The 26314-nt window shown below is 43.9% G+C and overlaps 1 protein-coding gene and 1 long non-coding RNA gene across 2 annotated transcripts in view; one reads left to right on the top strand and one right to left on the bottom strand.

Moving 5' to 3' along the window:
• LOC139756607 (uncharacterized) overlaps nucleotides 1-3106 on the bottom strand; it is a 40800-nt gene extending 37694 nt beyond the window's left edge. The window contains exon 1 of the mRNA XM_071676255.1: nucleotides 2217-3106. The gene's annotated coding sequence lies outside the window, so the exon portion shown is untranslated. The remainder of the gene's footprint in view (nucleotides 1-2216) is intronic.
• The window catches only part of LOC139752889 (uncharacterized), a 374147-nt gene that overhangs the window by 269946 nt on the left and 77887 nt on the right, over nucleotides 1-26314 (top strand). The gene's annotated exons all lie outside the window — the stretch shown is intronic.

Below are 26314 nucleotides of genomic sequence, written 5' to 3'. Positions count from 1 at the left end.
CCCAGTCTCGGGCCCTTGTTGGGATCCTTGCATCTCGCCCTCACCAGGCAGGCTGTTGCGTAAATTGGGTTGGAGTAGCGGAGGAAATTATACACACAAAAAAAGAAAGAGACGTTGATTATATCTTTGTCATCGAGGGAAAGGATCCCTCGTTATTTAGACTGATGTACGATAACAGGTGAGACGGTCAGGAAAATATCAGCTGATGATAAGAGATATGTGGCGGTGATGGACCAACGGTATCTTCCCTCAGTCATCAAATGCTTGGACAGTTTAAGCTGGGGATACTTTTGAATCGGTGACATCAAGAGGCCAGAGATATAGTCTGTATTTCTGTCGTGTGCGTAGTATGAATTTCTTTCGTGTGTACGTTCCGTATTTCTCTAGATTTCGACAACGGATGAAGCAAGAGAGTTGGTGAGGGATGCCTCTGTTTAAGTCATTTATTGTATCAAGGAGAAGAGCTCTATTCAAATAACACATATTAGTGATCAGAGGTTTATCGCCTTGTTCCTGTAACGTATATTTTGTTCCAGTATTTCTGCAACTTGAAAGATAAGAAATATGACTCTCCGAGAAATAGCGTTACTGACAGTGTCTGTGGACAGCGTGGCGATAGAAATTAGAAATTAACATTACCGTTCAAAACGTTGCAATTATTGCAGCTCTTCTCGCAGTGATGTTATCTTGGAGCGATCGATGATCACCACTGATGATAATCATAACTAACAATATGCTGCTATAGATATGATAATTGTATATCATTACTAAATGCCCATTTATCATATTACGAAGTGCAGTACTATTGACAAATTATTTACAATATTAGTATTTACGATTATAATATTTTCAGTATCCTATATATATATATATATATATATATATATATATATATATATATATATATATATATATGTATGAATATATATCTTTCAGAGAGATGTCTGTCTATTTTAACATTGAATTTAACTTTGAATAACATAGGGCTACAGCTGCTTTTATTCGGCGGATTTTGATTATCGGTTTAAGTAACATATAGGAAAAACAGTTTAAAATCACAAATCTTGATAATGAAAGTGATTCCCTAAACGTATCAGGCAGCGTTGTCAGACTGTCATTCAGTCTATGATTAGGCTCATTTGAAATAGACTTCCCCATTCTCTTTCGATTACAAACATGTTCCTCCATAAGTTCACTGAAATGGAATAAAGCTACTTTGTATTCCTGTATTCCTTTCACCAGTATACTACCGTTTAGGAATTGACTAACAGAGGTATACTAATGATTAACGGTATATCGGCATGGAAATATTGATGCTTAACACAGTAAACCACATACTGCTACTTAACTGTAAACTCACGCCCCACCAGTTTACATCTGTGCCACCATCCACCGCGGCACCAAGACCCACACTATGCTTTCCTAATGTCATTAAACACACTAACGTTAGCAAGCACACCCACGGTGGGCGGGTAACACGTCTGGGATACTAACGCTAACGGATACGACTAACGCTCTTGTGTTTACCAGCTGTTCGCGGGTATATTACCACGGAGAACTCGCCGGAGGCACTTGCCCCGGGGCGATGCAATGCAAAGTCGCCTTTTTCTATCCGTCTCTAATCCTCTTATCGACGGGAAAATTCGGAGTTTTGCGACATCTCGGGTATCATTATTGCGATATATATTACGCTCCAGCGTATGATTGTATTGTTCCTTATGATTTGCCCTCGTGAAACACGATGTAAATACGAGACAAAGAAACGTATATGGCAATAGTGCACCTAAGGACACCCGAGAAAATTCGCGCGTAATTTACGTGAATTGCATATTCCTTTGAGCGGCGACATGAGAGAGATGTATCATTCCGCCGCGTCGGCAATTGTTCCATGTTTGTTCTGTTCCCGTGGGGGCCGAGCAGAGATGCCAAGAGCCAGGCGTGATGATCACTTCGTACCCGAGCGTTGAAATCTCTGCAGGACGTCTGTCAAAAGTACTCGTATTGTTGTTTCTCCCCACCCACCCACCCACCTCCCTTACCCTCTCTGTGTCTTTCTAAGAGAATTGCTGTTGTCTCTCCTAACATACCGTTAACACCTAGGTACCTGTTAGTATTAACGGAAACAACAGGAGGCACCTCGCCAGCTCCCACCACCAGCACGCTTTAGCACAAACTCTTCCTCTATGGCTTTTCAACAGACTGACAATACAACTTACTTGCTTTAGCTGTCGACTCCCGTGGATGTGCCTGCTTGGGAACAGCAGCCCTCCTAGCCCTCCTGTCAGCTGGGTGGCAGACAACTTAGGTCGGGGGAACTCCTCTTGGTCGATCCATAACACGCATAATCCTCTTAACCGTCGGGTCCTCACGGTGTTGCCAAGATTCGTCTCTCCCTACCGGCGACCAGTCCAGGTGTCAGGCAGATCTCCTCAGAGCATCTTCCTGAGGTGGTAGTAACTGCTTTGAGGCTTACTGAAGGAGGAAGGCCCCTGGCAGGGTCATGTGGTGTGGTGTTGAGAATGTTATAAGGTTGGTCTTTTACAGTTTGGTGGGGTTTATGTTAAGTTTCCTGTGTTAAAATGCACTCGTGTCCGTGAACTGACACTCGGTCTGTAGTCCTGAGGCACGCGTATTACTTCCAGTTTCTTGAAGATCCTTTTTATAATCTTTCTAGTCTTCCAATTTAGAAAAAAAATCTAGAAAACTCGTCCAAACACTCACACCCAACTAGTGATAAATACGAAAAAGAAAAAAAGATCCAGAGCCCAAAACACCAGCACAATGTTCCAGGGTTTCCAGAAAAGGGTGTTCCAGGTGGTAGCGTCCGCTGGCGAGTGGCGAAGAATGAGACGCAAGGGAACGACGTACGCTCACTCCGCCTTCGAGCGCACAACTGAGATGATGCTGCCTTCCCCCTCACCTTCCCACTTGATCAGGGTCATACTGGAGCCTCCGCCGCTCAGAAGAGGCACCACGCTTCCAGTACTGCCTGGAATACCTTGGGATTAACTTTATTTCGGATTTCCCAGGGCGACGTAGTTTCGCGTGTGCGGAAGTTTTTCTTTGGCGGCGAATGTATAATCATGGGATAGACCTGAAAGGGGCCTCGGGGTAGATAGAGAACATGCTGTAACGGGGCTGGAACAGAATCGAACACCCTTACCGTGGCCTGGACCTTTACCCTCTGCTAGTTGTTTCGGAACCATCTTCACAGGGTGGCATCAAGCAATTATCATCCCTAGTTTACTTGCGTGGATCGGCCAGATACCTCTGTCGGGGATCTATCACCCATTGAGGCGGATAGTGACACATGAGATAATATATTTCTGACCAAGTAACGTGCGTAAGCTGCTGACGCATAAAGGCGAAATTCACTTTAGAAAGATCATTGGTAACACCGTTTAGCCAATGGCAAGTCATGAAACGAACGTGGGCGTGGTTGTGTGTGGATAACTCACCCGCTCATTGGGCAGCATCTCCACCCCGGGGGCATCGGAGGGGCGGAGTTTAGTTAGGAGGGGGAAGTGGAATCGGTGAAACAGCCGCGGGAGTGGAGGTAAAAGTGTTCAGTTAGCACCTGACAGCCAACTATCTCAGGTAGACAAAACTGATACACGGGAATGTTCACTTCCCATTGTATGTAAATGGAAATAGATATTTACATGCTAACTGCTGGTTATAACTGCTGGCAAATAATCGCCAGCAAGGAATAGCATTTTGAGTTCCGCGTTGTCGTAGGTGACATAAATCTTGCTGAGAGGCTCGGCTTATAGCGTCCTGTATCTACAGGTATTCTCCATACGAATTAAAGAATAAACCTTCCCCTTTGAAATAGGTAATTATGCCATACCTATATTTGATATGTAGATAAAGAAACCTCCTCACATTTCTCTCTCTCTCTCTCAAGTACATTATCTCGCTTTCAGACACAAGCGCCCGTTAGAAAGACTACTTCTTGCTATGTAAGAGGAACTAGTGGTGTCCCGTAGGACTTTTGTTTGAGACCTCTGTTATTTCTGGTCTCTCCCCAAGACTTCCTGCAGGGTCTTGAGACGTTCGTAAACATGTTTAGGGATGTTGCTAATGTTTAGGGATGTTGCTAATGTTTGGAATGCTGTGGCTAATATTTTGGAATTTTGCTAATGTTTGGAATGCTGTGGCTTATGTTTGGAATGCTGTGGCTAATGTTTGGAATGCTGTGGCTTATGTTTGGAATGCTGTGGCTTATGTTTGGAATGCTGTGGCTTATGTTTGGAATGCTTTGGTTGGTGTAGGGATATTGCTCATGTTTGGAATGCTGTTAATGGTTGGGGATGTTGCTAATGGTCATGGATGCCGTTTATGCTGAGGGATGTTGTTAAATGTTTGGGGATGGTGATAATGTTTAGGAACTCTGCTAATGTTTGTAGATACCGCTAATCTTGTATGAGAAGTTCAGGATACACATAATTGCCGGAACCTTTGATGAGACATTCAAGGTACGCAACGTCGGTCATATGTTTAATTTGTGAAAACGAATGCAAACGTGAAATACTGAATGTAATGTACAGTGAAGTAGAATGGGACTTTTTCGAATTATCACACAGGAAGCAAATTAGAGGAACGTTCATCGTACGAGAGGAATTAATGGGTAACATAGAAGTCCAAACTGTCATTGAACAATGGCAATGAGGTACTTTTTTTTTTTTTTAAAGAGACGAACCATATCATGTTTATATTTTGAAACTGTGTATTTGAGTGTATATACAATGGGATGTTCATGACGATATGTACAGCAATTGTTAGATGGAGTGTCTTGTTGGGAGAATGCTTTCATCACTGTTGGAGACGTAAGTTAGAGGTCAAACGACGTATGACGTGGGGTTGTATATAATGTATCGAAGCTCAGAGGAGAGGAAATCAGCTGCAGGATAGGCGCCTGTACGTTCTTAACGGGCTCGATGACGTTGGTGTAGACAGACACTGTGGATTGAAGGGACACGACGGAAAGCCAACTAAAAAAGGAAGAATTAAAACTGATGAGAAAATATAAGGATAGCAACAAAATGTCGAGGCTCATCACTGGTGTTTCACAGTGACTGGGTTCTGAGAGGAGATTCATAATCATTTGACATTCAAGAATGGCATAGAGACAATGTACATGGCGCAACGAGATGTTAAAACCTGTCACTATTGTTTCACAAGGATCACTTTCCGTGTGAAAATTGTAAACACTTGACACTAATTTTGAGATAGATTTAGACACATTTGACGTGGATAAAGCTGTTTCGTGTTCATTTTATGGGCCTTATTGGTTACAATTCCAAGAACGTTCTTTTACTTCCTTCATTAGGTATTCCCATAGTTTAAAAGACTCTTGAGTTCTTTGGATTTCCTCAAAGTAAGAATCTTGGTGTCAGTTCAAATGACCTCACCCAGAGTACGAAGTCGAACTCGTGGCGCTCTTCATCTTGACGAAACCCGCTTTACTCCTCGAACGAATCCTTATGTGCGAAGCTCAAGTACTTTTGATAACCTCTTTCACATCCACCTCAACACCTAAGCTATGAAAATGGCGAATTAGGAAGGCTCTGGGATATGTTTCGTGATGCATTTCTCTGGGTTGAACAAAGAACGGAAGTCATTGCAGCGAATTCAGTATTTGTAGATCCCTTCTTTTTCTTAGATCGTCTCCATTTCATCCGTCATTTGATCAATCTTCCTGAGAACATACATGGATGAGGAAAAGGGCGTAACTAAGTACTGTAACACTCTCATTCGTCTATTTACCGCAAAAAAATGTTACATATCAATATTTCGTGAAGTCAGGCATTCTTTTATAATGAAGTCATTATGTTGACCTCGCCTATACTCCAACTAATCCTAAGCAAAGAATTAGGCAAATTTACGTTTCCCTTTCTTGTCTGTTTCAATAACAAAATCTCGTATATTGATGAAAGACCATCCTGCTCTCGGGTTCTCTTCGTTTCCATAGTGTAGGAGTAAGACGACGAGATTGCATCCGTGCTTGATCATCTATCTGGATCCTGCCTCAGCTGCAGCACTTCCCCTTCTCTTAGAAACATGAGCTTATTCAGTTCATCTCGAAGCTTCTTAGCTCCTTCTCATTATCGTCTCTTCATCTCCAACATCTATTATTTCAATAGTCATAGAGTCTCTCCATTCTTAGTTTTTCAAGCGTCTTGAAAATCGTTTTGTATCTAAGTGTATGTTTCTCATATTGTGACATCTGATATTCTTCTTCACTTCATGTCGATGGTCTTGTTCACTTGAAGCACTTTTTGGAATTTTATGTTGCGAACGTCTGTATTTCGAAAGTTTTCGATCGAGTTTGACCTAGTTGTTCGATTTCAAAGATTCCGTTTTAGCAACCCTCCTCTCCTCTTTCCGTTTTTTTTTTCTTTTTTTTCAGGTTTCCCATCTCTGCAGATGTTGATAAATCGTCATTTCTTTCCTTCCAACCTTACCTACGCTATATCATTGGTCTTCACCGTCCTATCTTCCACCTTATTCCCTTCGTTTTTCAGCAACACTTCGATGAATAACCCAGTCCCATATACTGTGTAGATGACAAGCTCTGTACGCCAATACTGCCTTCAAATACTCTCCTTCTTCACTTGCCCCATGTATAACCCTCCATATTTTCCCCCTTCTCATATTCAGACCTGGACAAAATCTTTAGGTTGGGTACACGTAATCCAGTGAAATTCATTCCTTCCACAACCAGTTTTCATTTTTCATCCCCTGTAAAGATTATTTTCTGCAGTTTCTCACCTCTACCATTATATCTTGGAAAGATAGCTGAGGTTTTCTCAAAAAATAAAAATCTACTTTGTTCCCTTGTAGTGCACTGCACACACATATGAGGAATCTTCATGCACCTCGACAGTGTTCACTCTTAGCAAATTACCTTGTCACCCACCTCTCCCTAACTCCTCGACTTGAACACTCTCCTCGTCCTTGTTATTTATCATTTCTTCTCACTGTTACTACTTTGGCGTCTCAGGGTAGCACCAAGTCAACTCCAGGTGCGGGACCTCCCTGGGGTTGTGGACCCCAGCTCTGTAAAATCAGTTCATGCAAAAGGTGTGTTTCATTAGATCCACTCCATGTAGTGGAACTGGAGGTAGACAGAAAGATGGACCTGGGCCTCTGACCTCGAGATTTGGCTGTTTGCATGCCCCTTGCTCTAGTTAAGTCACACAGCAACATTTGGAGGGCACCACGCCCGAAATATAGTATTTCTATAACACCTTGAGGACTAGATGGACGGTTCGATGTCTGAATCTTTCCTTTTTTTACATCTACTCTGTCGAACTCCCTCTCATGTTTTCTCTTGACTTCTGGGGCATGTGGACTTTATGAGGAGACAGGTTCTTCTTCAGTGTAAGAATAGTTTAAATCTTTTTGACACTCTCCTGGTGTCGGTGGTTGTACCTGTGATTGGTACCTTGAGACAGTAAAACGAAAAACAAAATATGTAAATATGTGTGTCAATATATCCGTGTGTGTGTGTAATCAACCAGTTACAACTATTGTACAGTACGGGTGGGACCCCATGTTTGTGAATGTGATCACTATTTGTATATTACGGGGAGAAAGTTTTACTATCGTGTTGCCCGTCTGCTGAATATGCACCATGTCTTTACTCTGTTTTTACACACACACACACACACACACACGCGCGCGCGCGCGCTAGCCGAAGCCACCCGTTTATCGATCAGCACAAGGGATAGGGAGGATAAATTACTGGGTTGGCTGTGGGCAGGATCCTGCGTCCAGGATTCGAAATGTGGCTGGAGCGTGTGTGAATCATGGTCAGCGACGTTAACCACTACGCCACAGTTGCCTATGTTGTGTGTGTGTGTGTGTGTGTGTGTGTGTGTTGCGGGGAGAAAGTTTTATACTCGTATTGCCTCGTCTTTAAGTGTTAACTTGTGTTTACACACACATGCACACGCTAGCATATGCCAGGCACCCATTCATCTACTAGGCCCAGAGAAGAAGGTGAACGGCTGGGACGACTGTGAGAGACGGCTACTTTCTCCAGGATTCGAACCCGGGTACATTAGATTAGTTGTCACAATAGTAACCGCTGCACTACACACGCTCTCTCAAGTTAATGCAAACCTGCAAGTTCGCTACAGAAAATCATATGAAATAAAAGTTGTTTTTTGTGAATTTACGAGTATAACTTTAGCTTCCTAATGGAGGAATATTACAGGGTATGAGTACCTTTCTGTTTTCTTTAAATCATCGGCATCGAGCGTGGTAAAATGCAACGACAAATTTCGTATTCATGAAACTGAAACGAAATTTCTGAATGACGGAATGATGACCATGCGGAGGGCCTTAAAGTTGTGGTGGAGTCGGTTCGTTTGGCGTTGTCCATTAGTGGAGCACGGGTGCTACTTCACCCCAGAGGCTCTGAGGCGGGCACTCGTGCTAAAAGGAGGGTGGGGAGGGGGTAAATGGGGGAGGAGTAGGGGGTTGAGAGGGAGAGGAGGTGGATTGGGGGAGAGAGAGAGAGAGGGGGGGGGGGGGAATAGGCGTGACCAGGGCAGTGTTTACATCAGACTGGAGGGCGCATGTGCAAATGTTTTGGTCAAACATCCTGCATTTTTTCCGAAGCTCGCCAAGCAGGATGAATTACTCGTTCAGACGATGGGGAGGGAGGTAGGTAGGGGAGGGCATGTGGTATGAGGCGTAGGAGGGAGAAGAATGAACAGCCCGGGAGGAGCGGTGGGTGTGTGGTGGTGGAAGGAGACCGGGAAGAATATGACGTCTATTGCTCCTCTGTGTTTGCCTCTCCAGTGGCGTCACAGTGCGTCATTGTGCACGTCAGTTGATCACTACCGTTGACTTACTTGAGCGTCTGTTGTTTGACTGCCAAGGTCGGTTATCTTAATGGGCGTGATAGGTAGGGGGGGAGGGTCATGACTGGGGAGGTGTCGAGATGTGGGTCACGTTGATGCTATAGGGATGGGCTGGCAGGGGGAGGTGTATGTTGAGGCCATGGGAGAGAGGGGGAGAAAGAGACAGAAAGAGAGACATGGGGTGTTATCTCTAGGTATGGCATGGTGTTGAGTGGCGGCTGGAGACCGAACCTGCCACAGAGAGGTTGACTGGAGAGCTGCCTTGGTGGACTGTGATAGGAGGTGGAAGGGAGACGGAAGCTCGGGACGGCTGGGAAAGTAAGAAGGTCGGTAGACTGGGAGGCTGAGGAGCGGGCTGGTTGGTGGACATTGCGAACGAACACAGACTTTCTGTTTCTGCCGTGGGCGGGGTGACGGGAGCTTGTTGTAAGTGTGTGTGTGTGTGTGTGTGTGTGTTGTGGGGGGGGGGAGTGTGTGACTGCAACACTCGCCTCAGCCAAAGCGGGTCACAGCCAGAGTGTGACCAAGGTACTGAAGGCCTCGCTTGAAGTGGCCTCAGAACAGGTTATTTTATTGCTGTGGTCCGTAATAATTGCAGGGGGAAGAAAGGACGACTTTGAATGAGTTGGAGATGAAAGACATCGAACATTTGTAATAGTTTTTTTCATTTTGTTTAGAAAAAATGAAAGAGTGTTCACGTATCTAAAATCAGGGAAGGAGAGAATGTAGTAGATTATACAATGTAAGTCAGAGAAGATAGTATACATAAGACCAATGTAATGCTGCTATGTTGCTGTACTGCTGTGAGCTGTGGATCAACACCACCGCCTGGGTCAGATCAGGGATTGTTCCTTGGGCCGGTCACCCAAACCTCAGATGACTGGACTCAGTCTGGACCTGAGATGATCTGAAATGAATCCAAGGAAGCACTAAAGGGGAAAGAAAAGTTCCCGTCAGTTTACACATATCATCCTGTTGAACTTTGTTCTAGTTCAGGACCGAAAATGAATACCTTTTGTCACGTATTTTCTTCCAATTATGCATCCTCAAGTCCTTTTTCTATGGACCCCTGCAGCTTCAAGGCTGCGCTACAGTCAGTAGCAGGGGAAGTGATAGACCCCATTTGAAATGAGAAGTTTTTCCTTGAGACTGCACTTCTTTTACGTCCACTGAAGATGGTGCCACCTTCACAGATCGTCTTGTGGTGTATCCCCCTGCAACTGGAGTCGGACAACACGACCCTTGGTCATAAAAGGCAAAAGGAAACGAGCCATGAAAGTATCAGAGTCAAGTGATATTCTTCACGTCATCAACCTGGTCACAGTTATGTAAGATTCCTCTTCGTCAAGCATATTCCAATGACATGAACGTGGCAGAGACATTTGAATGCTTTTCTTTTTCCTTTGCATCACGTGGACGAGGGGTATAGCATGTTAGGCTCATAACAGAAACCCGGGTCCCAGGTTCGATCTCTTATACACGCACACTTTTATCCAGCTGAGGTACTGTGCTGGTAACAGTCTCTCCTTATTTTACCGTTATCTTTTACCTGATTAACGTCTTTCTTCATCATGAATTGCCTGAAGACATTATTTCACAGATCGTGATAATGTGATGCAAATTTTTTCTGTTGTCTCGCACGTAATTTGTATTCATCTTGTTTGTAGGAAAATAAGAATCAAGATGGAACTCTACCCAAGTCCCACTGTACGATCTTTGATCGTTTTATGGGAACTGTTGTCTCTTATAGAGGATAGGAGTTGAAACCCCTTGTACCATCCTTATGGCCATGATCATCATTGTCATGGTCATCATCATGATCATTATGGCTGACAACTGTCATCGTCATCATCATCATCATCCTCGTAGTCACTATTGTTATCATCATCCTCATTATGACTAGTCATCGTCATCCTCCTCATCATTGTAGCAGCTGTCACTATCATCATCATCATCATCATTATCATCACAATCATCCTTTTTAATGGCCAGTCATCGCCATTACCATCGTTATAGCCACTGTCATTATCATCATTGTTATCATCATCATCATTATCATCATCATCATCATTATTATACTCGTGCTGGCCACTTTTATCCTCCTCCTCCTACCTCTTTTTATGGCAACTGTCATCATCATACTATGTCCAATGTGATCATCATCATCATCCTCAGTGCCACTATCATTAGCATCATCCTTGACCTCTGCCAATCATCCTTGATTTTTTCACTACCGATCATCCCCGATATGTCAGCTGTTACCTGTCTATGGCTGCTATCACCTGGTCATGGCTGCTATCACCTGGTCATGGCTGCTATCACCTGGTCATGGCTGCCATCACCTGGTCATGGCTGCCATCACCTGGTCATGGCTGCCATCACCCGGTCATGGCTGCCATCACCCGGTCATGGCTGCCATCACCCGGTCATGGCTGCTGTCACCTGGTCATGGCTGTTATCACCTGGTCATGGCTGCTGTCACCTGGTCATGGCTGTTATCACCTGGTCATGGCTGCTGTCACCTGGTCATGGCTATTATCACCTGGTCATGGCTGCTGTCACCTGGTCATGGCTGCTATCACCTGGTCATGGCTGCTATCACCTGGTCATGGCTGCTATCACCTGGACATGGCTGCTGTCACCAGGTCATGGCTGCTGTCACCAGGTCTTGGCTGCCATCACCTGGTCATGGCTGCTATCACCTGGTCATGGCTGCTGTCACCAGGTCTTGGCTGCCATCACCTGGTCATGGCTGCTATCACCTGGCTATGGCTATTATCTTCATTATGGCCTCTCCGGCAAGCAACCAGTACCTCACTTGTGATTTTTGCAACAGATAACATACCAGGATATCAGTTCCCAGACAGTGATATACCACACTGTTAAACAGATACACTGTACCTTCCCCCAGCGCCGTCCATTCTTCCTGGGCCACTTGGCCACGATGGTACGACCCTGGAGCATAGACTGGTACGACCACATAGGACCACTATACTGCTCTTGGGTACGATAGATTGGCGTGTGACCTGACCGAAGGCTCGTCGTACCCTCCCCGTGCTCAGGGTCGCATCCTTGTGCTTAAAAGTCGTACCGTCGTCTTGCTCAAATTTAATGATCATACTCGGATTTAACGATCATACTTAGATTTATCCCCCTTACATAGTGTACGATGATGTAGGACATAATGTACGATGCTATAGTGTGCGATGATGTACGACATGATGTACGATGATATAGTGTGCGATGATGTACGACATAATGTACGATGATATAGTGTGCGATGATGTACGACATAATGTACAATGATGTAGTGTACGATAATCTACGACATAATGTACAATGATGTAGTGTACGGTAATGTACAACAATGTACAATGGTGCAATGATGTATAACATAATGTACAATGATGTAGTGTACGATAATGTATATCATGATACACGATGATGCAGTGTGCGATAATGCTTGACATAATGCACGACGATGTAGTGCGCAATAGTTTACGACATAATATACGATGATCTACGTTATCCGATGTACGATAAGATCATATTTCGCACCGGTGTGGTCGAGTGAGTCGCAGCGCACCCTCCACCCACTATATTGTTTATATATCATTATGGGGCGGTTCCTATGGTGAACCTTGGCTGGGCAGGTCATCAAGGCTGCCTCTTATGGTGGGAATGTGTCACTGTCGGCCATCATTCACTGTGTCACAAACATATGATCAAAAGCTTTCTGAGATTTAAGATGGCTATCTGTGTTTGCCATTTCCGGTAGGCGTTGGTCGAAAAGAAGGAATGTGGTCTAAGATGTTTTCTTTGTGTGTGTGTGTGTGTGTGTGTGTGTGTGTGTGTGTGTGTATGTGTGTGTGTGTTTGATTATTATTTGTGATTGCTACTTGTGTGATTCTGGGATAAGAGATTTACTCTCGTGTTGCCACGTCTCTTAACACTCCCCAACACCCCAGGGTGTGAGGGAGGTGAAGAGAATGTGTCTATGTTACATTTTTTTTCTTTCATATATTTGTGCTGTTTATCCCGTGGAGTGGGGTGCCGTCTAGAGTGGATGACGTCAAACAAGCATGAATGTGTACCTGTGTATATACGAGCATGTATTTGTATGTGTATGCATATTTATATATATTTGTATGAATATGTATATGTATATGTACGTGTATGTGCTTATATATGTAATGGATGAGTGTCTGTGTATTAGAGATATAGATATATTAGAGACATCATCCAGTCCTTGATGTTAGCTCGGTCCCCGATGTTCGGTGCCTTGTCTTAAGCACTTTCGAATATTTACAGCAAAATACGGCCAAATGGAAGGTCTAGCGCGTGGCACTCACCAGAGAGAGAGAGAGAGGAGAGAGAGAGAGAGAGAGAGAGAGAGAGAGAGAGAGAGAGAGAGAGAGAGAGAATAGAGAGAGAGAGAGAGTAATATGTGGGTGTCCATCTCTCTGTACGTACGTCTGTAAGACTAATAGCTTTCACACACACACACACACACATTTCTCTCACTCGGGGGTCGCCATTGTCGAAAACTCTGGAAGGCAGGTGAAAATCTTACGTTGTGGAACACAAGCTGTGTACCTGTATGTATACATTGTCCATTTCAGGCGTTGTTTTTCTCTTCTCGTTAGCATAGTAATTAAACCATATCATTCCGTATGATGGTTAAGTCGTATTACATGTGTTACGGGAGATGTGTAACGCTTAAACCGTATGAAATTTCTTGTCATGCAACTGTGTTATGTGAACGAGACGTATGTTAATCTGTCGAGCATTGCGACGACCACTGAGCACGACGGTACGGCCCGTCGAGCACGATCCTACGACCCTTTGGAGATGATGGTCTGACCTTCTGACTTGATCCTGGATGGTTGTGCCTCACTGTGGTCAAGCGTCGTTTTCTGTAAGTTTTATGAGCCGCGTCAGTCACTCGGTACGCGTAGCGGTGGCGTCCAGTCGTTGTGCTGTGTGTTGTGCTGTGTGTTGTAGCATGTGTCTCCCCAGTGTGGCAGGTTATAGCAGGTGTCTCCCCGGTGTGGCAGGTTATACCTAATGTCAAGGAAAATACTGATATTTTCCTCGTGTTTTTCATTCCCAGTTGTTTAGTAGCTAATGCTGGACAGAGACGCCGAGGCGAGATCGTATCTCCTCATGTTTTACGCTGATAGATTGTGCACCGATACTTAAAGTACACTTGTACATACGTGTTTCCCCTGGCAGAGAGACGCTTAAAACTCACACACACACACACACACACCTGATCAGAGCAAAACACGACACCGCCACAAGGATCAGCAGCTTAGCTTTCACCTCTCGGTTGAGGCGGACTGGTCGTACGTAGGTGCACCGTCATGGCACTCCTGAAGGGGCTATTGCAGGGCCCCCCCATCCATCCCCTCACTCTGGGTGCCAGCTTTCTTGCGTGACCACACGATATGGCACACTATGACCACAAGACACCATCACCTCCACTGTATCCAGTCTACCACCACCGTGCTGTTGGCGCAGGGGAGTTTTAAGAACTAGCCGGTCAACGTTCTCTCTTAACATGGATTTTTCAGTCGTTGGTTTTGTAAAATGGAGCTCGGTGGACTCGCAGATGCTATCGGAGATCCAGTGGACGAATGAACACTAAGTGATGTGATCACACGTGACTGGGCTTAAGCATTTGGCACAATAAGCCTCCTCGTGCTGTATCTGAGCTCTGTGCGACGGCCGCAGCCGCCTTATAAGATACGCTCACCGATGCAGAAGTTCCATTCTTGTTCGAGGCGGAGATGCAGCGTCCTCGCTGATGAAGCTGCAACAACTTCATAAGAAATGTTACACCGGGACTTCCACAGGGCAGTGTATTAGAACAACTTTTAATCTTGTCACTTACTTATATATTTTTTTTGGTTGTGTAAGGCAATATGTACACTGGGAGATACCGTTCGCTGATGCCTGTGTCCCTCTGCTTGGAAATCAACGAGTCAGACACTGTTAAATTCAAGAGGACCTGAATGAACTCAACAGCGGAGGAAATCGCAAGGAATGCAGTCCTCACCGCGGACAAGGGCAGTGCTGTGCGTACCTGACGATCCAGAGGGGCAGTAACTAACGCCTGGCCTCCTTCAGGCAACATGCCGGGAACCGATGCGCATAGTACAAAATATTTACTTTTTTTTTTCTCGGGATATGTTGCAAATTTCAGACGACAGATAGACAGAGCAGAGGTACGTTTTTATAATCCACCATGGGCATTACAGAGAACGGCATAGTCTAGCCAGTGATGCCATATATATATATATATATATATATATATATATATATATATATATATATATATATATATATATATATGACTGCCGAAAGTTATTAACTCCTCGAGAGACAAGTCACCTTCAGCGAGATTGTTTCATCTCCAGAGGCTGGAAAGGAGTACAGCAGCGCTCTTGAGGACCTCCCCAACCCTAGGACACATATTCTGTCTGTCCTATTTGGAATGCAGCCCCAGAGGCGCAAGAGTCCCACAAAGGGGTCCTGGTGTTACTTGACTATCCACGACATATATGTATATACGCATATATATGTGTATATCTGTCAATCTACGCACGTACACGCACACTCATTATATAATTACCCGAGGATCTCCTCGCTAGGGGTATCCTGCATACATCGAGGCTGCACAACAGTCGATAGCAGGGAAAGGATGCCTCTGATGGTGCAACGTGGACGAAGGGTAACTTTTCATTCTCAACCTAACCACGAGCAGGCACAGTCCGGCAGCGCATATTATGGAATATATATGATACAGCACTGGTGGCTGATTCATGTGAGAAACTGCAGAAGCTTGTGACTGAGTTTGGTAAAGTGTGTGAAAGAAGAAAGTTAAGAGTAAATGTGAATAAGAGCAAGGTTATTAGGTACAGTAGGGTTGAGGGTCAAGTCAATTGGGAGGTGAGTTTGAATGGAGAAAAACTGGAGGAAGTGAAGTGTTTTAGATATCTGGGAGTGGATCTGGTAGCGGATGGAACCATGGAAGTGGATCATAGGGTGGGGGAGGGGGCGAAAATTCTGGGAGCCTTGAAGAATGTGTGGAAGTCGAGAACATTATCTCGGAAAGCAAAAATGGGTATGTTTGAAGGAATAGTGGTACCAACAATGTTGTATGGTTGCGAGGCGTGGGCTATGGATAGAGTGGTGCGCAGGAGGATGGATGTGCTGGAAATGAGATGTTTGAGGACAATGTGTGGTGTGAGGTGGTTTGATCGAGTAAGTAACGTAAGGGTAAGAGAGATGTGTGGAAATAAAAAGAGCGTGGTTGAGAGAGCAGAAGAGGGTGTTTTGAAATGGTTTGGGCACATGGAGAGAATGAGTGAGGAAAGATTGACCAAGAGGATATATGTGTCGGAGGTGGAGGGAACGAGAAGAGGGAGACCAAATTGGAGGTGGAAAGATGGAGTGAAAAAGATTTTGTGTGATCGGGGCCTGAACATGCAGGAGGGTGAAAGGAGGGCAAGGAATAGAGTGAATTGGAGCGATGTGGTATACCGGGGTTGACGTGCTGTCAGTGGATTGAATCAGGGCATGTGAAGCGTCTGGGGTAAACCATGGAAAGCTGTGTAGGTATGTATATTTGCGTGTGTGGACGTATGTATATACATGTGTATGGGGGTGGGTTGGGCCATTTCTTTCGTCTGTTTCCTTGCGCTACCTCGCAAACGCGGGAGACAGCGACAAAGCAAAAAAAAAAAAAAAAAAAAAAGAAAATATATATATATATATATATATATATATATATATATATATATATATATATATATATATATACATCGAGGGATCAGAAGCAAAGAAGGTACTTTTGTGTGTGGGAGACTCAGGATAAAATAGGACGAAACTCCTGCAGTAAACTATGCAAGTATAGACCTACTGTAAGGAAGGCAGTGGTGTGATCCATGAATGATGTTATGATGTATGTACACTCGGTAAAAAAAGAATCTGTGCACAGTACGTGAAACATTATGACACACTGTCCAACGGATACTGAGAAATCTGTGTCTGACCTGCCATACCTTGGTAGCCCTGATGTCTGGTGTGTGCTATATTGGCGACAAGGGACATACCCTGTCAGAGATGCAGGTAATGTTTATGGCGATGTGAATGATATATACTACATACGCATTGAGACTATCGTCTGCTGCACCTAATTCGGCAGGAGGCTGAATCCACCGCGCTGTGCTGCTGCTGTGTTTCGGTGAACATTAAAGTGCCGGGCAATATCACAAACGCTGTAGCTCTCATTATAGGGCTATGATGACTCCACGTGTTGCCTGTGAGTTATCCTTCGTGACTGGCATGACCACGACATTGGTGACCGACAGGGACTATGTTAGCTGAAATGCCACAGTCTGTGTGTGTGTGTGTGTGTGTCGTGTTCCATGAGTCGAATAATGAAACTTTGAACTTTATCTCAGGTTTGATAACGTTGGCTTTGTGGTTCGAACCTGACGGACCAACCACAGCCTGGCATACCAACCCTCCCCACCCACACAACATCAGCCGCTGGTCGAATCAACACGGAAGGCATCGGACCCACTAAGCACTGATACATATCGATTTACTTAGCGTACAAGAGCACGGGAAGATGAAAGCCCTCCAGAACGCTGGAGATCGTGTACACCCAGCAAAAAAAAGGATCTTGACTTTTTTTGTTTTAAAAAACATGACACAGTGGACGAACGACTTTGGCAAATGGTCTTGAGATTACCTCACACTGGAAGCCCTGCCTTTCTTATATATGTTTATCCGTGCATATAACGAAGTATATAATGCAAAGCATCCTGTTTTCAAACAGTTAAAATGCATCTCATTTACCATTCACTCCGAGAGTAATTACTGTACAGAGCAGGTTCCATGATCATTAAGAAATTCATCATAATTTTGTGAAATTCATGTTTACCAACTCTACCCGGGACGACGGAGGGTGTAGTGTTCACGTTGAATTTTTTTCTTTAGACGTACAAGAACTTAGGAAGATGATACCTCTTCATCTATCACAGGTCTCGATGAAGGAAATCACTGTGTTATGACTGTTCCACCAGGGGAGTGGGTAGAAGGGATCGGTCTAACACTGTGTTAAGACTCTTCCTTCTTCAGGGGAGTGGATAGAAGAAATCACTGTTCCACCATGTTAAGACTGTATCAGCTGGGGGGGAGTGGATAGAAGGAACCATTGTAGCACTGCGTTAAGACTAATCCTCAAGTTAAGTAGATAGGAGCAGTCCCTGTAACACAGTGGTGTGACTAATCCACCAGGGGGAGTGGATAATTGGAATCACTGTACCACCATGTTAATTGAATCACCAGGGGAATGGATGGAAAGGAATCGCTGCGACACTGTATTAAGACGGATGGGCGAGACTAAACTCAGTTTGTAGAGAGATAGTTTGGATGTCGGGGGCCCACGGACACTTAAATAACACGAGGCTAGGAGTAAATTACAGTGTGGGTGCCCAGAGATGAGAGATATGACAAGGGGGAGTAAATTGGTATGTTTTATGAGCGTGATGTTGGTGGACATCGGTGTGAGGAGTGACGTGTTTGTATGATACTTGCACCAGTGTGAGTAACTATGAGCAGTGTTGTGTGGGTGTGTGTAATAGTAACGTAAGCGTGAATGAGTGTGAGCTATGATGTGTGTATGATAGTGGTGTTAGTACGGTTTGCATGTGAGGAACGAGTGTGGTACAACGCGCAACAGTGGCCATCATATTGTGTGTGTGTGTGTATGTGTGTGCGTTTAAGAGAAAGGAGGAAGATTCTTGATACAGTAGCTGGGAATGATAGATAAACAGATGCAAATAATTGGAAGAGGTCGACGGGAGACGCACGTAAATACACTGATAAATTAGACTTACATAAACAGGTGTCGTCTACTTATTAACATAGGTGAGTTGTGGTTTTTTTAGGAGCGTCTGCGGTAGGTACAGTAACTGTGAGGTGGAGCAAGGACTGGCCTGACCTTGGGGTTATCCCAACACACCCGGGGAAGAAATGATTATAGAGTGATCCTTACGTAAGTAAAGTGATAATACAAGATGATAAAGCTACATGATATATATATATATATATATATATATATATATATATATATATATATATATATATATATATATATAAATATATATATCCCTGGGGACAGGGGAGGAAGAATACTTCCCACGTATTCCCTGCTTATCGTAGAAGGCGACTGAAAGGGGAGGGAGCGGGGGGCTGGAAATCCTCCCCTCCCGTTTTTGATTTTCCAAAAGAATGAACAGAGAAGGGAGCCAAGTGAGGATATTTCCTCTAATGCTTAGTCCTCTGTTCTCAACGCTTCCTTGCTAACGCGGGAAATGGCAAATACATATACAAATATATATATATATATATATATATATATATATATATATATATATATATATATATATATATATATATATATATATATATATATGGGTTTTGGTATATCTTGGGAAGCAGAATCATTAAATTAAGATATACTGAATCTTCGATGAAATATTCATGTTAATCAAAGTGACTTCTATACCTTTACCCAAGCAGAATTGAGGATGAAGCTAGGGAGCGACTTCTCATGCAGTGGCAGGTAGCGTTTTATTTCCCCAGTACGGAAGCGCTTCGTCTTTCCAAATCCAAGCGCACCGACCTTCACTGGTGGTGCATCGCCATTAATTATAAAAGTGATAACAGTGTTTTACGACCTCCAACCTCCACCTGGACTCCAGACTGTGCCAAGCTGAATGTATCATTAACAGTGATTTCATGTGGCACTTCATTAGTAAACATGGACAGTATGCATATATATATATATATATATATACATACACTGAGGCCAAGTTAAGCCGAGACGTTCTTGTTTGCTATATTTTGTCTGTGATGGACATCTTTTGAATATAGAAGATTCAGTTGTTAATGGTATATATCTTTATGATGGTTTAATATGCATGTTGAACGAGATCACTACTTTCTCGTTCGGGTAGTTTATTTTGTGAGGCATTTTAAGAGAGTTTTTCTCTTGCACGTTCTCGAATGAAGGGTATATTTGGCATTTGATGAGACTTGGAAATACGGGTCAGACATAAGAAACGATGTATGTGTATATAATCAACCCATACAGCTGCTCCGCTGAGTATCATAAAATGCGGTGTCTGATATAATTAATTCATAGCTTTGTATTTAGGACACAGATATGCAGCGAATCTCCTGAGGACTGGAATGCGACCACTGCTCTCAGCTGTCAGCGGCTTGGGTTTTACGACCTGGGGCTTTTTATGTTTTGCTTCCAGCAAAAACTAGTCGGTATTTAACAGCAGTCAGCTTTGGTCTTGCGTCAGTGGCTGGACGCATAAGGATATGGCACTGCGTGTGTTTGGGGACTCGACCAAGAACCTCCTCCCCTTAGGCAACGACGGTACGGCCTTCGAACAGCGATGGTGCGACTTGCTCCCAACCACGACGGTACAGTTCTGAAGTTGACGGTATGACTTGCTCACGAAGGGCGATGGTACAGTTTCAGCGAGGCGGTATGGCCCTTTGAGTAGACGGTGGTATATACGAGCCTTGCACAATGACTGTGTGATCGATGGGTAAATTGGTACGACCTTTGACCTCGCTCTTTCCATCCCTTGTATATGACCTTACAAGGCGTTCAAGTCAAAGGCCAGGCTACCACACCTAAAGGCTGTACTGTTGTGTTCAAGGGTCGTGTCGTCGTGTTCAAGGGTCGTCCCTATGTGTTCAAGGGTCGTGCCGTCGTGTTCAGAGGTCGCCCCAATGTGTTCAAGGGTCGTAACCATCGTGTCAAGGGTCGTCGTACGCCAGATGTATTGAGCGATACGTCAGCCTGTCTTCATTGTAATAAGAAGACCACAAAGTCAGGAAAGGATTTGCCTACTTGTCGTTGCACCGTCCACCGAGACTCTGTGTGTATGTGTGTGTGTGTGTGTGTGTGTGTGTGGGGGGGGGGGGGGAGAGCTGGTATGCAAGCAACGATAAGAGTCTGATTAATTTATTGATCCATTTTTACGACCTCTGTCGGGCTCTGGTAAAGATATTTTCCGAGTGTGAGTTAAGTTCCCACCACCATCCTGGGAGACGACTATAACACTACCAAAAATATATGTATGTGTTGATCAAGAAAGAGAGAGAGAGAGAGAGAGAGAGAGAGAGAGAGAGAGAGAGAGAGAGAGAGAGAGGGAGGTTTTTGAGACGAATGATAAGACTTGACGTGGGTGAAATTTCTCGGTGTGACAGGGGGGGGGGGGGAGCAACAACAGATTGCTGGATCAATCTCTCACTTCATATCTTCTCTTGTTTATGACTCTTGCAATGCGAATGGTCAGCTGGCTCTGAAGCATTCATGATTCTCTTTTTCTCTCTCTCTTTCCTATATATGAGATTATTGCTATTGGTGATTTTCCAGATGGCATGTTGCATGCTGGTGGTGGGTTATTGGAGTTGTGGAGTTGTTTGGTATTAAGTTTTTTTTTTATGTTATAATTACAATTAGATTTTACCTCTTGGTCTACTTCATTCTTCATTCTTTTGTTCTGGCTCTGTTTGCTACCGTTACTGCTGTTTGTCTGTTTGATACTGTTACTGTCATTGCTGTGGTGGTTACCGTTGTCTGTCGTTGTATATTGGTTATTGGTGTTGTCTGATACTGTTGTTTGCTATTACTGTTGTCCTTTGTCGTGCTGTTTATCACTGTTGTCTGTCGTTGTTGAGGCTATCACTGTTGTCTGTCGTTATTGAGGTTATTACTGTTGTCTGCCGTTGCCATGGCCATTACTGTTATCAGTCGTTGATCTGGTTACAATTAGCTTTCGATCGTTTTTCTGGTTATGCCTGTTGTCTGTTAATGCTCTGGTGATAATTGTCTGTTACTGCTCTGGTTATCAGTGTTGTGTGTCATTACTTTGGTTACTACTGTTGTCTGTACTGCTGTAATATCTACCGTTGGCAGTGGTTGTTCTCGTTATTACTGTTACTGTTGTTTGCCGTTGGTTTGGTGAGTCCTGATGCCGTTGGGGTTTGGGGCCTGTTCTGTTTTGTCTGGCATTACTGCGGTAGATGTAGCGCTCATGGTGGCGTTCTGTTTAATACACACAGTTCCACTTGTTTTTATTTAAGTATAATCATCCTCAAATTTGAGTATATTTATCAATACGTTGATGTTTTTGTTGAAATCGGCTCATATTACAGGACGAAGTGAGGCTCTGAGAGCAATATATCTTTTAAGCGTCTGTCTGGCCACTCCATTTCTTTTAAAACCAACCAAAGTATCTCTTCTGAGACTGTATATGTGGACCAGGCATTGAACCACTTGGTGTATGAGTCAGCTCACTTCAATATTACAGGACGAAGTGAGGCTCTGAGAGCAATATATCATTTGAGCGTCTGTCTGGCCACTCCATTTCTTTTAAAACCAACTAAAGTCTCTCTTCTGAGACTGTATATGTGGACCAGGCATTGAACCACTTGGTGTATGAGTCAGCTCACTTCAGTATACAGGGTAATACACACCACTATCTGCCATTTGGCCGAAAACTTTAGGCAGCTTTGAAAAGATCTTGACGACAAAAGCCTTTTAGACGTAAGGAAGACCAATATGATCAGGTGAACAATTTCTTCTCATGTTGGAAACTCGTATGAAAGTTGAGACAGCGAGCCGCACACAAATGTCATGTAAGCGTTAAGAACACATTTTCAAATTAATTGATTAATCTCTTCTAATCTTCAGAGTTGTGGCGACTTGCAAGCCGCCCTTCTTCCTCCTAGCTAGGTCTAGCAAGCACTTGAAGTGCACCTAAGTCTCATAAATATGACTTTTATAAGATGATGGCAAAACGCTTGTCAGTGAGCGAACAAGAATGGGGGAAAGAGCAGACGGAAGAACAAAATGGTTAGAACGAAGTATCGCAAAGAATTGGCAGCAATTTTGCATAGCATGTTACGGATTGGCTAATAAAGACGTGTTTTTGTTTGTACAAACAGGTTGTGGAACTCCTCGTACAGGTTAAAGGAACTCCCTCGCACAGGTTGTGGAACTGGTACAGGTTAAAGGAACTCCTTTGCACAGGTTGTGAAACTCCTCGTGCAGGTGGTAGAACTTCTGACTCAAGTTGTGAAACGCCTCGTATAGTTGGTAGATTTTCCTCAAGCAGGTTGTAGTACAGTTGGTTTCGAAGCTCCTCACACAGGTTGTAGACGTCCTAATACAGGTAGTGGAACCCCAACACGGGTTGTGGGACTCCTTCACTCAGGTCTTAGAGCTCCTCACACAGGTTGTGGAACTCCTCGCATAAATTGTGGATTCCTTTAACAGGTTATGGAACTCCACACACAATTTGTGGAATTCTTTACCCAGGTTGTGAAGCTCCCTCACACGGGTAGTGGAACTCCATCACACCGGTTGTGGAACACCCTAACACAGGTTATGGACCTCCCTCGCACAGTTCATAGAACCCGCTTCTCACCTTCCCTATACCCTCGACTCCTACGGTCAATCTGCCAAAAGCGACAGTTCTGTCGCTACCTGAGGGACTGGTAATGCTCTTATTGTCCTTCATAGGAAACCTGACCTTGGATGTGGACACCACCTTGCCTGTGATCGATGCCTTTCGTTAAAGATTGATAAAAAGCAAACTGGTCGATGAGATTGTGACGACACATGGAAAGCTTAATATTTCAGCCAAATCAAAAGTGGATCAGTGTCACTGAAGTTTAGATTACTGTATTTAAGGCCTAGTGCTTTAAAAATCTATAATATCTTACGTCGATTAAACTCTAAACCCCCTAAAACAAAAAATATTGAATCCAATGATTCTAAGAAGACTAGATTATGTCTACGAACAATTGTTTAAAAGAGGAAACCTCACCAAGTTTGACTTAGCAAGTTACTTGTAAAGTAAGAGACCATATAATGTATGGGAGACGCTCCTAGGCGCTTGAGAACTGCTTGTCTATATACTTATTTGGTGAGGGCGTTAAGACGATTAGCTACCCCAACCCCAAGTCCATATGAATAAAGTCTTCTTGCTCTTCACATCCTAGATTTCACAAAATACTTTCTCCCTATTCTATCAAATGATAACGACTTTCTGTGGACTTCAGTAGCGTCGTGGACTTTTGGAATGCTGCGAAAAGGCTTGTGTTTATTGCCTTGAATTCATTCCATTGGTGGACCAGGGTAATTTGTCTCCGTCATTCGTGTGTACTGGGACGCCCCGACTTCTTTTTCGTTGTGCTTGGAAAGACAGTGTCCTTCAATCGTGGGCACTGGCACAGTTCTCCTCTCTTGCTCATGTATATTGGAACGGTTCTCCTTTGTTCGTGTGTACTGGGGAGTTCTCCTAAGTTCGTGTGCACTAGAACAATTATTCTGACTTGTTCTTCTGTACTGGGACGGTACTTATCTTTTTTTTTGCGTGAACTGTGAGAGTTTTCATCTCTAGATCGTATGTACCAGGACGCACCATGTTCGTGTGTACTTGGATAGATCCTCTACATTGCTAGTGTGTACTGGGGTACTTTGTATTCTCTGTTCGTTTGCACAGGAACAGTTCGTCTTCCTTGTTAAAGTTAACTGGTACAGTTTGTTTTCTTTTGTCGTGTTTACTGGGAAAGATTGTCTTTATTCGAATGTACTGGGACACCTCCTTTCCCTTGCAAGCGTTTTTCAACACCTCTGTTGTTCTAATATATTGCGACACTCTGTCTCCCTTTGAATTGTCCATTTGCCTCTCTCTGAACTATATTCATTCCTCCTAACTCTTACTGCCCTGATTAATGAGTTTCTGATATCTTCCACTATCACAAACAGCCTCGATAGGACCCAATGGTCTGTTGCTGTTTGGATTCCTTCGTATTTCCTTGCTTGTTTGCATTGGTACACCTCCTCTCTCTTTTTCGTGTGTACGAATAAACATCCTCTCCCTTTTTCATGTATAATGTTACACCTTCTCTCCCTTACCCATATATTGGAACAGTTCCTCTCCCTGGCATGTGTGAACTTGGGATATTCCTTCTCATTATCCCGGCGGCACTGGATCATTCCATCTTACGACTTCATGTGACCTGCGTCATTTCAACCCACCTCTTTGCACTTACTGGGTCAATTCGACCTACCTTTTTCATGTGTAAAGAGTCATTCGTACCCGTTCATATGTACTGGTTCATTTCAGCCCACCCGTTCATGCGTGCTGATTCAGTTCATCCCACTTGTTCGTGTGTACCAGACCATATCATCCCTCCTGTTCATATGTACTTTTTTCTTTTATCCCACCTGTTCATGTGCAGTGTATCAGTTCATCCCTCCAGTCCATATGTACTGGTTCAGTGTTCGTATGTACTGGGTTAGTTCAACCATCCCATTCATATGCACTTGTTCCGTCCATCCCACCTGTTCGTGTGTACTGGGTCAGTATACCTCGCTGACGTGTACTGAGGGGGTATATATATCTGCATGGGTGAGAGGAGGTCTGGGAGGGAACGCATGGCAGTGGATGGGCCCCTTTCCCACTAGAAAGTGATGCAGCAGTTGTCACGGTGGAGGCGCTGAGTCAGGCGGCCATGCAGATTGTAGGCTGACGCCCCTGATTGGTCTCCATTGATACAACATACTGAGGGAGGCGGGTGTCGATCGAGCACCGCACCTACTACCCTAATTTGTGGTGATTGTATTGAGCCTTCCGACGATAACGAAGCCGGGAGTAATAGTATCAGTGGTTGTAGTTGTAAGATTGGTAATGGTAATTAGTGGTGATAGTTTTAGTAGTTCAGTAAAAGGAATGATTACTCCCAGTAGCAGTTGTAGTAAGGAGTAGTAGTAGTTGTAGTCGTAAGTATAAGTAGTAGTGGTAATAAGTAGTAGTTTTCTTGCATCTTTCACGAAGTAAGAAAGGCAACGCTTCGGAATATCTCAATGGTTCCTCATTCGTCACTGCACCTTTACCATCAACTCTATTTGATTTAGATTATTCAACTTGATGTTCCAGTTATCTGCTGTCGTCTCCTTGGATATTCAGAGGATCATTAAGAACGATATTGTAGATTTTAGGAATCGTGGATCCTTCTTTTGAGTTAAATCGCGGGACGAGTTTTCTGGTTTCTAATGGCAAAAAAATACTGTTTTTAATGGCGTTTGGTTCCCATTTTGTACATTAGGATTAATGCAAGATGAAATTATCCTGCCACGCTGTTTTTTTCCATAGGCTAAAGCTACTGTGGTGTGTGTTTCTTGAACCACTTTGAGACCGACGGTACGATCCTCTTTGAGAATGAAGAAGAGGCAGGCCAGTGACCTGGCCCTTAAGAGGTCAGCAGGTCAAAGGCCAAGCCATCTTCCCCAAGGGTCGTATCATCGTGCTCGAGAATGGTAT

The sequence above is a fragment of the Panulirus ornatus genome, chromosome 2, assembly GCF_036320965.1.
Source record: "Panulirus ornatus isolate Po-2019 chromosome 2, ASM3632096v1, whole genome shotgun sequence".
Taxonomy (NCBI): domain Eukaryota; kingdom Metazoa; phylum Arthropoda; class Malacostraca; order Decapoda; family Palinuridae; genus Panulirus; species Panulirus ornatus.
Note: the sequence above shows the minus strand (reverse complement) of the source record. Positions and strands in the feature narration are given on the sequence as shown.